Source organism: Sphaerodactylus townsendi, linkage group LG07 (genome assembly GCF_021028975.2).
Source record: "Sphaerodactylus townsendi isolate TG3544 linkage group LG07, MPM_Stown_v2.3, whole genome shotgun sequence".
Lineage (NCBI taxonomy): Eukaryota > Metazoa > Chordata > Lepidosauria > Squamata > Sphaerodactylidae > Sphaerodactylus > Sphaerodactylus townsendi.
In genome coordinates, this window is record NC_059431.1 from 26,291,011 (window position 1) to 26,298,587 (window position 7,577).

Here is a 7,577-nt window from a genome sequence, read left to right on the forward strand (position 1 = left end):
GTGAGCCAGAGTGCTGTAGCAATATAGCTGTTAGGGTGTCAGACTAGGATCTCAGAGACCTGGGTTCAAATCTCCACACTGTCATTAAGCCAGTCAAGCTAATCCATCTCACAGGTTATTGCAAGGATTAAATGGAGAAAGGAGAATGACGCACATTGCCTTGAGCTCCTTGGGGGAAGGGTGAGATTAAAATGCATTAAATAAACATATTTTCCTATATGCCTCTGTGATGAACCCCCACACCTTCTTTACTTCTTCAGGCACTTAAACAGAAAGAAAGGTTTATTAATAGAGGAGAGATGGGAAAGGGAGGTTAATAACTGAGAGATAAGGAATAGATGAGGCAAATAAGGCAGGAGAAATATATATACACTACTAGAGCTTGGCACCAAGATTCAGTATCTAGTTTTCTGAGTACCTTTAAAAAGACTTATTCAGTGTCAGTTCTCAGTTACAGTTCAGCTTAGATGTTGTTTCTTAGATGGTACAGTTCAGCTTAGATGCTGTTGTTTCTTAGATGGTACAGTTCCTTAAGCTTAACATGTTCTGACTAATGACTTGCACACACACACACAAACACATCCACATGGGGTTCTAACAGACTTGATACATATACTCAGTACCCTCACACAGCCCTCACAGTTAGAAAAAAACCCTCAACTAAAACATAAGACACTCTACTGGTGAAACACAAAGCAAAACCCAATACCCCAGGCTAACTGGTAACCTGGAAACCTTGATGACCTGTGTACCATCTGTGCATACCATCTGCGGCAATTTGCTGATCCCCTCCTGGGGTGTATGGAGTAGGGAGTTGGGGTTTGGACGCCATCTCTAAAAATTGGGGTTTTTTTGTTATATAGTTGTTGTTTTTTTGTTGTTGTTATATAGTTCTCTTGTTCTCAGTCACAGAGCTGGTTTGTACAAAGTAGATATTAAACTTTTTCCCCAGTTTGAAACATCAGGGATGAGAAATTCAAAATTACCTGTAAAACAAAATGCATCCTATTGCTCTCCCTATGCTCCATTGTTTTCACAGTACTTATATCTAGAGAGCAATGGCAAACCACCTCTGAATGTCTCTTGCCTCAAAAACTCTATGGAGTGGCAATAAGGCAGCTGCAAGTTGCTTACACTTTCCATTACCATACTTAGACTCCACTCTTTCCAAAGCTTTGGCGATATGCTGGTGTCTTTTTCCTCCCCTTTCACAAATGCATATTCTTAAATGGTCAAATTCCAGTTTTAAAAATGAGAGGGTTTTTTGCTTTACTCTTCACATTTTTCCTCCTTGAAGTTGAACAGTTTTATATGCAGAAGATCTTTCATGTGGTTCCCAGCACAACTTCCCTCAAAGAGAAAAAGGGTAAGGAACACAGAGATTTAATCCAGATTCTCCACTACAAACAGAGGACTGGCAGAGTCAGGGGTGACTGTACTTACCACCAGTTCAGTGAGTATAGGTAGATAAATCTGCAGCCCATGATTAATTATTTTTGGTAAATTGTTTTATTTTTAAGCATAGAAATATAATAGTATATAAACTGTTAAAGAATAAGAACAGAGAATGAAGTAAACTTAATTTTAAAAATCTAAATGTAAAAAGAGAAAGCCATGGAGTTTTACTAGAGATACTCTATAAAAGCTTAAGTTGATCAACTGGTTTTCAGTCACTATTAGTACTATTCTCTATTAGTCACTATTAGTACTATTAGTACTAAACTTTTCCCCCAAAATTATAAAATTTATCAAATTATAAGCTTCTGTCTGCCAACACAAATATCATGATAACTGCACATAATAGCAGTTCTCTACTACTACACTATGTGCTACAATTCCACTACATTTTGTTTCATTGTTTCTTTAACACTTATGCTGGGTGATTCAGTAAACCCAAATCACTAAAACAAACAAACCGCTATTTCCCAATAAAACAACCTGGGCTATTCGGCAGAGCCAAATAGCCTGAGAGCCAATTCAACTTTATCGGCTTTTGGAGTGGGTGAGGGAGAAAGAGAGAAGTGAATGCTGAGCTGGGCTATCCTCAGCACTTAGATCTCTAGCCACCTCCATCTCTCAAGTCCTCCTGAACTTGGGAGATAGAGTCGGGTAGAAGTGAGAGAGCGGGGGGGGGGGGGGGGGGAATTGTTTGATACTGCAGAAAGGGCTGAGCAACCCAGTATGCAATTTCAGGTGAAATGCCTCCCGCTGGGATTTCTCAAGCCACTGGGTAGTTGTCTACAATTTGGGCCTGTTTTCTTTAACCCATTTTTTTTCCAGTAAGAGCTGATATCAATGGATATCAGCTCTATTCCGCTTTATCAAGTTAAAAACACCCAAACCTGAAATTTACCAATCATTTCTATTGATGCTTAAGCCTACTTATGAACAATATGAGAATTATAGTTTCCAATTCTCTTGGAATTCTTGATTAGGTCTTTGTTGACCAAGCTCATTAACTTTAGCCCGTGATTAAATTCTTAAAGTCGCCTTCTACCAAGACATCTCATTGGTTCAGCTGGCTGAATACAGCATATTCTGATTTGTCCTGGCTCACCAAGCAGAGGCTTCATTGGTCCATCTAGCTCAGTGCTAACTATTGTGATTGGCAGTGGCTCTGCAGGGTCTCAAGGGAGAAAAATCTTTCCTAGTATGTACACCTTGACATCTTTTAGCTGAAATTAAATCTGGGACTTTCTGCAACCAGAACCCCTTGCTTTTTGGGGATAAACATCTCCACATTAAAAAAAGATCTTCTGCTTGCTTTGTCTAGTCCCCCTAATCTAAGAGTGATCATATTTGGGAAGGCTGTTTTTAAAAGGGTGAAATGCTGTTGTTTTTTAAACTCATTAAAATGCAACTTAGAGAATTGCATGAAACACATTTTTGCCAAAAAAATTGTTTTTATCCCTGGTCCAGAATGTAAGTTAATAAATCAACAGGTATTTTTTGTTACAAAGGCAAGGGCATGCCTACAGAAAATGGAACCCAGGGCACACACCGAAATTATTCCACTGAAATTATTCCACCCCTGTCTGGCAGCCTGGGTGAGAGACTGAAGCTGGCAGGGGGTGGGCAAAGGAGGAGGCAGGCAATACTCCTCCAGCCTTGTCTCTTCAGCTCTCTTCCCTCCCTTCCTCTCTATCTCCTCATGGTGAGAGTGGAGGCAGGCAGCAGCAAGTATGGGTGCCAATGGATCAATCAGGGTGGGGATTCTGCCTGCACCCTTCCCAGGGGCACCTGTGGCTCAAGCCGCCTCTTCCCCCTGGTTGCATGTCTGTTTAAAGGTTTAAAACAGCAGGTGTTAGCCCCAAAGTCCACAGCTGCCAAGTCCTGCTTGGGAAATACCTGGAGATGGGGAGATGGAATCTAGGAAGACTGGGTTTGGGAAGAGGAAGCTCAGCCGGGATTTGATGCCATTGAAACTATCCCCAAAGCATCAATTTTCTCCAAAGGACCTGATGTCTGTTTTCTGGAGAAAAGTTGTAATTCTGGAAGATCTCCAGGTCCCACTTGGGGGCTAGACAAAATACCACCAGAAGAGCAACATGGGAAGAAAGACAAGGGTACCGGGGAGAAATATATCCATCTTTATCAGTTTTGTTTCAGCTGGGGATAAGAGCAATAAAAACCGAGGAAGTTAAGATGGGAAGTTAAATGGAAGAACCCTGGATTGATAGACTGATCTGGACCATTACAGACTGCTGTCATTTTTTTAAAAAAACTGCAATTTAAAAAACACAAAGAAATCAAATAAACTTCAAAGAAAAACATTCTAAACTGCTGCCCTGATTTTTTGATTTTCTGATTTTTAGAAAAGAAAGCGGAAACTGAAGTGGTACAGACCATTGTAATCCAATTTTGAAATCCCATTCTGCTTTACAGGGAAAAGGTAAATTTATGTTGGGAGAGGATTTATAATAACCGAAATCTACGGTCGAAAGCTTTCAGGGCCGGAATCACTGGGGTGCTGTGTGGTTTCCGGGCTGTATGGCCGTGTTCTGGCAGCATTCTCTCCTGACGTTTTGCCTGCATCTGTGGCTGGCATCTTCAGAGGATCTGAAATGTTTATATAACCAAAAAAACCCCCACCGAAATGTTTGCGTGGGGGTGGGGTGGGGGTGGAATGCAACAGGATGAGAGAAAGGAGAGAAGCCATAGTAACTGGCCCAGTGAAGGGCGGTGCCGTGCCATGCTTTGTCAGCATCATGCCCCCTACCCCGGGCAAACCCCGACCACACCGCATTTCCAACAGCAACCCCTTTTCCCCTCAGCCCGCTAAGCGACAGCATCGGACCGCACTTTGCACTCGACGCTCGGCTGCTGCAATCGCGTCTCTGGCCACTACGAGGCGCTGTTGCACAGACGGTGTCAGCTCGGGCGTCGTGTCCCCGGCCTCCCTGCTGGAAAAGCTGCTTCGGCTGTCTGCCCGATCCGGCTGTCTGCTGCTGCTGCTGCTTCTGCTTCTTCTTGTTCTTCTTCTTTGACTCAAAAATTTCGAGCGTCGGTTTTTGTGTTTTTTTTTAAACTGTTGGAGGCACTTTCTAACACCTGTCCCATAAAGCGGCCCTTTCAGTATGAACGATGAGGCTATTATTGGGGGGTGGGCGTGGAAGGAAGGATCCCCCCCCTCCTCCAGATTTTGTAAGTGGTCTCCTTCCACCACTGGCGGTGGTCGATTTGCCTGCCTGGCGTTTTTGTCTCTGGCTGGCAGCCGCTCGGTGGGGGAGGGGAGGGCGGGCAGGCGCCCTCGGTAACCAGCGGGCAACAATGGCCACATTAATCTTGTGCAATTAGCGCTCTCACCCTTGGCAGCAGTGCCGACGCCAAAGACAAAGCTTTATGCAAATCCCTGTACCTTCGTCTCCCTATCCTCCTGTTGATGTGGATCTCACCTCCATTCACTCTCCCCCCCTCCCGTCTCTGACGCTGTTTTCCAGCCGGTTTTTAATGATCCGATCCACGGAGTAACTTTAAATTAATTAGGAGGTGCTTGAGCAAAAAGGGGGGCGGAGGAGAAAAGAAGGGGGGAGGCGACTGTCCTGGGAGGTTTTTGGCGCCCGGCGAAGTGGCCCGCTGGGATTGGCAGCGCTGCCCAGGGAGAGGGGAGTCCTCCGGCTGGGGCGCGGCAGCCTGGGGGTGGCCTCGGTTTCGGGGGCTGGGGGCGGGCGGTGGAAGGAGCCCGACCGGTTGGACTGCAGATGGGAGAAGGTACGCCGGGAGGCTCGGGAAGGAGCGTGGACGGCAAGGAGGGGGGGGGGGGAGACGAAGGCTCTGCGGCAGAGAGGTGCTGCCTGGCCAGGCGATTGCGTGGGATGGGCGGATGGGATTGGATCCCCTGAGCCCCACCGGTTGGATTTCCGGACTCAGAGCCCGAACCAGGTGGGCCGGCAGGGTCTGCGGTCCCTCCAAGCGCACCTGGCCTTAGCCGGGTTGGAACCCCTCATAGTAAGCGACCAAGTGGGCGGCGGGGGTCCGGCTGGACCAAGGGGAGGGTGGCCCTTCCCATCCCAAAAGGAGACCTTCCTAGGAGCACTGGAAACCACAGATGTACGAAATTGAAGGGGAAGCATGAATGCCAATTGCATTGGGTAGTATGAAATAATATATTTGAATTCTTTTTTTCTTTCTTTCTTTCTACTGGTAAAGACTTCGGTCCCGTCCCCGCCTGCCTGCCTTCCTTCCTTCCTTCCTTCCTTCCTTCCTTCCTTCCTTCCTTCCTTCCTTCCTTCCTTCTCACCTATCTGCCAGAGGTTCGTCTTCTTGGGCTCTGCTGAACTGAACTCGGGGACTGAAAGGAAGCCGCGGGGTATTTATCCACGAAACGTCGTGTTGTTGTTGTTGGTTTTTTGTTAATGAAATTGCTGGCGGGGGGAGGGGAGGGGAGCGCACCTGTCCGCCGGAGAGGGACCCGCCGCGCTTCTCTCTCCGGAAAAACTGACTACTTCTTTTTTTCTTTTACAATGTCCAGCCCAGCTTTTGATTTATTCCCTTTCTATCGGTGATTAATGCGCCTTAATTAGCTAATCTGGAAACCATTCTTGACCAGGCGGGCGGTGAACCGGCACTTTAAGTCAGTTTGAAATTATGCGGGGGGGGGGGGGAGAGAGAGAGAAGAGTTCCTGATTTGGGACAATTTTGGAAAGGGCACTTCCAGCCTGACACTCTTCAAACCAGACCGGCCGTTAGAAGGTCTTTCTGTGCTCCCCCCTCCCCCACCAAACCCTGGGGAGGGGGGGAATCGATTTCCCTGGCACTTCCAAATCCATGCAAGAGTAAAATAGCGGAATAAGACCCCACTGGGAGTGAGGAGGACCCCTGACGAGGGGAAAGGCGGCAACTCTGGGAATCGGCGCGTGATGTTCAAATTTCAGTTCCCACGCCCATGCCTAACGCGTGTCGTCGCCCTGTGCTTGACGGAGGGCGTGGGGGGTTGCGAGCGGATCAGACCAGAGAAGGGCACGGCAGTATTCTAGATCATGTGTCAATGGGGTTTTTTTTAATGCATCTCACCCCCCAACCCCCCCTTACATCTTTTCCAGCCTAAATACACGCTTTTCTCTACAGGATGCAAAGGTAGCGGAACCCGCTTAAATTGAGTCAATTGATCCTCGGAATTTTGGCTCCGTCAGGGTTTGTTGGGGGGGGAGGGTTCACCCCCTTCAAATCCAAAGTAATTGCTACTGTGGGCTCCTTGGCACTTTTGCGTCAGATCGCCCCCCCCCCCCCCCCGCACCTTCGAGGACTGGGAGAAAGAGAGAGCCGAGTCAAGTCCGTGCGGAGACTGATGCGCGCTGGCTTCGGGGCTCAACTCCAATGCCAAACGCCGCGGTGGACGCGAGTTCTCGACCCGTGGCTCGCCTTCGCCGCGTTGGTGACGTCCCTGAATTGTTGGGTTGTCGCCCCAGTGTGTTAAGCACCGCTCCCCACACCCAACGGCTTGTCCCAGCTGAAAACTTTTGAAAATGCAGTCGTCAGCTGGGTTTTGTTGTTGTTAATAAATTAAAAAAACACCACCATCCAAACACTACGGTGCAATTGTGGTAAGAATTTATTTCAGTAAAACCAATTTTTTTGGGGGGGTGGGGGGTGGGGGAGGTATGAAGAAAATCCCAATGAGTGCGGACGTGTTTTTGGATGATGATCTGAAAGCGAGCTTCTAGCGGCTTTTGTTTAACGGGAGGGATCGAGGGGAAAGACTGGCGTTTCCCCCCCCCCCCAATGTTAAAAATAGGAATCCGAAGCAGAAATCTGAGGGCGAAGGAGAGTCCATCTCCCTCCTTATATCTCCTTTCCCTGGGCGAATCTTTACGTGGAAGTGCGATCTCTCCCTCAGAATAAATGGAAGATGGAGCAGTTTTACTTCGATGTGAATGAACGGGTTGTCTGTAAGCCCACCGCGATACTGGAAGGGAAATTATTCTTTGGGGTGGATGCGCTGACTCTTTCTTCCGGACAAGCCAAAAGCGCCTGCTTGTATTTTAACTTTCTTCTGCCTGTGGCCGCTGCGGCCGCTCTTCCGCACACGGCCAAACAAAGTCCTCATAATCGCCTCCCGGGAGGGGGAAAAAATTATT

The 7,577-nt window shown here is 47.5% G+C and overlaps 1 long non-coding RNA gene across 1 annotated transcript; it reads left to right on the plus strand.

Annotated features, from left to right (window-relative positions):
* The first annotated feature begins 5,229 nt into the window (after window positions 1–5,229).
* Window positions 5,230–7,025, plus strand: LOC125436023. Its single transcript, XR_007244976.1, has 2 exons — window positions 5,230–5,809; window positions 6,568–7,025. It is a non-coding gene; the product is annotated as an uncharacterized LOC125436023 (long non-coding RNA).
* Window positions 7,026–7,577: the final 552 nt, after the last annotated feature.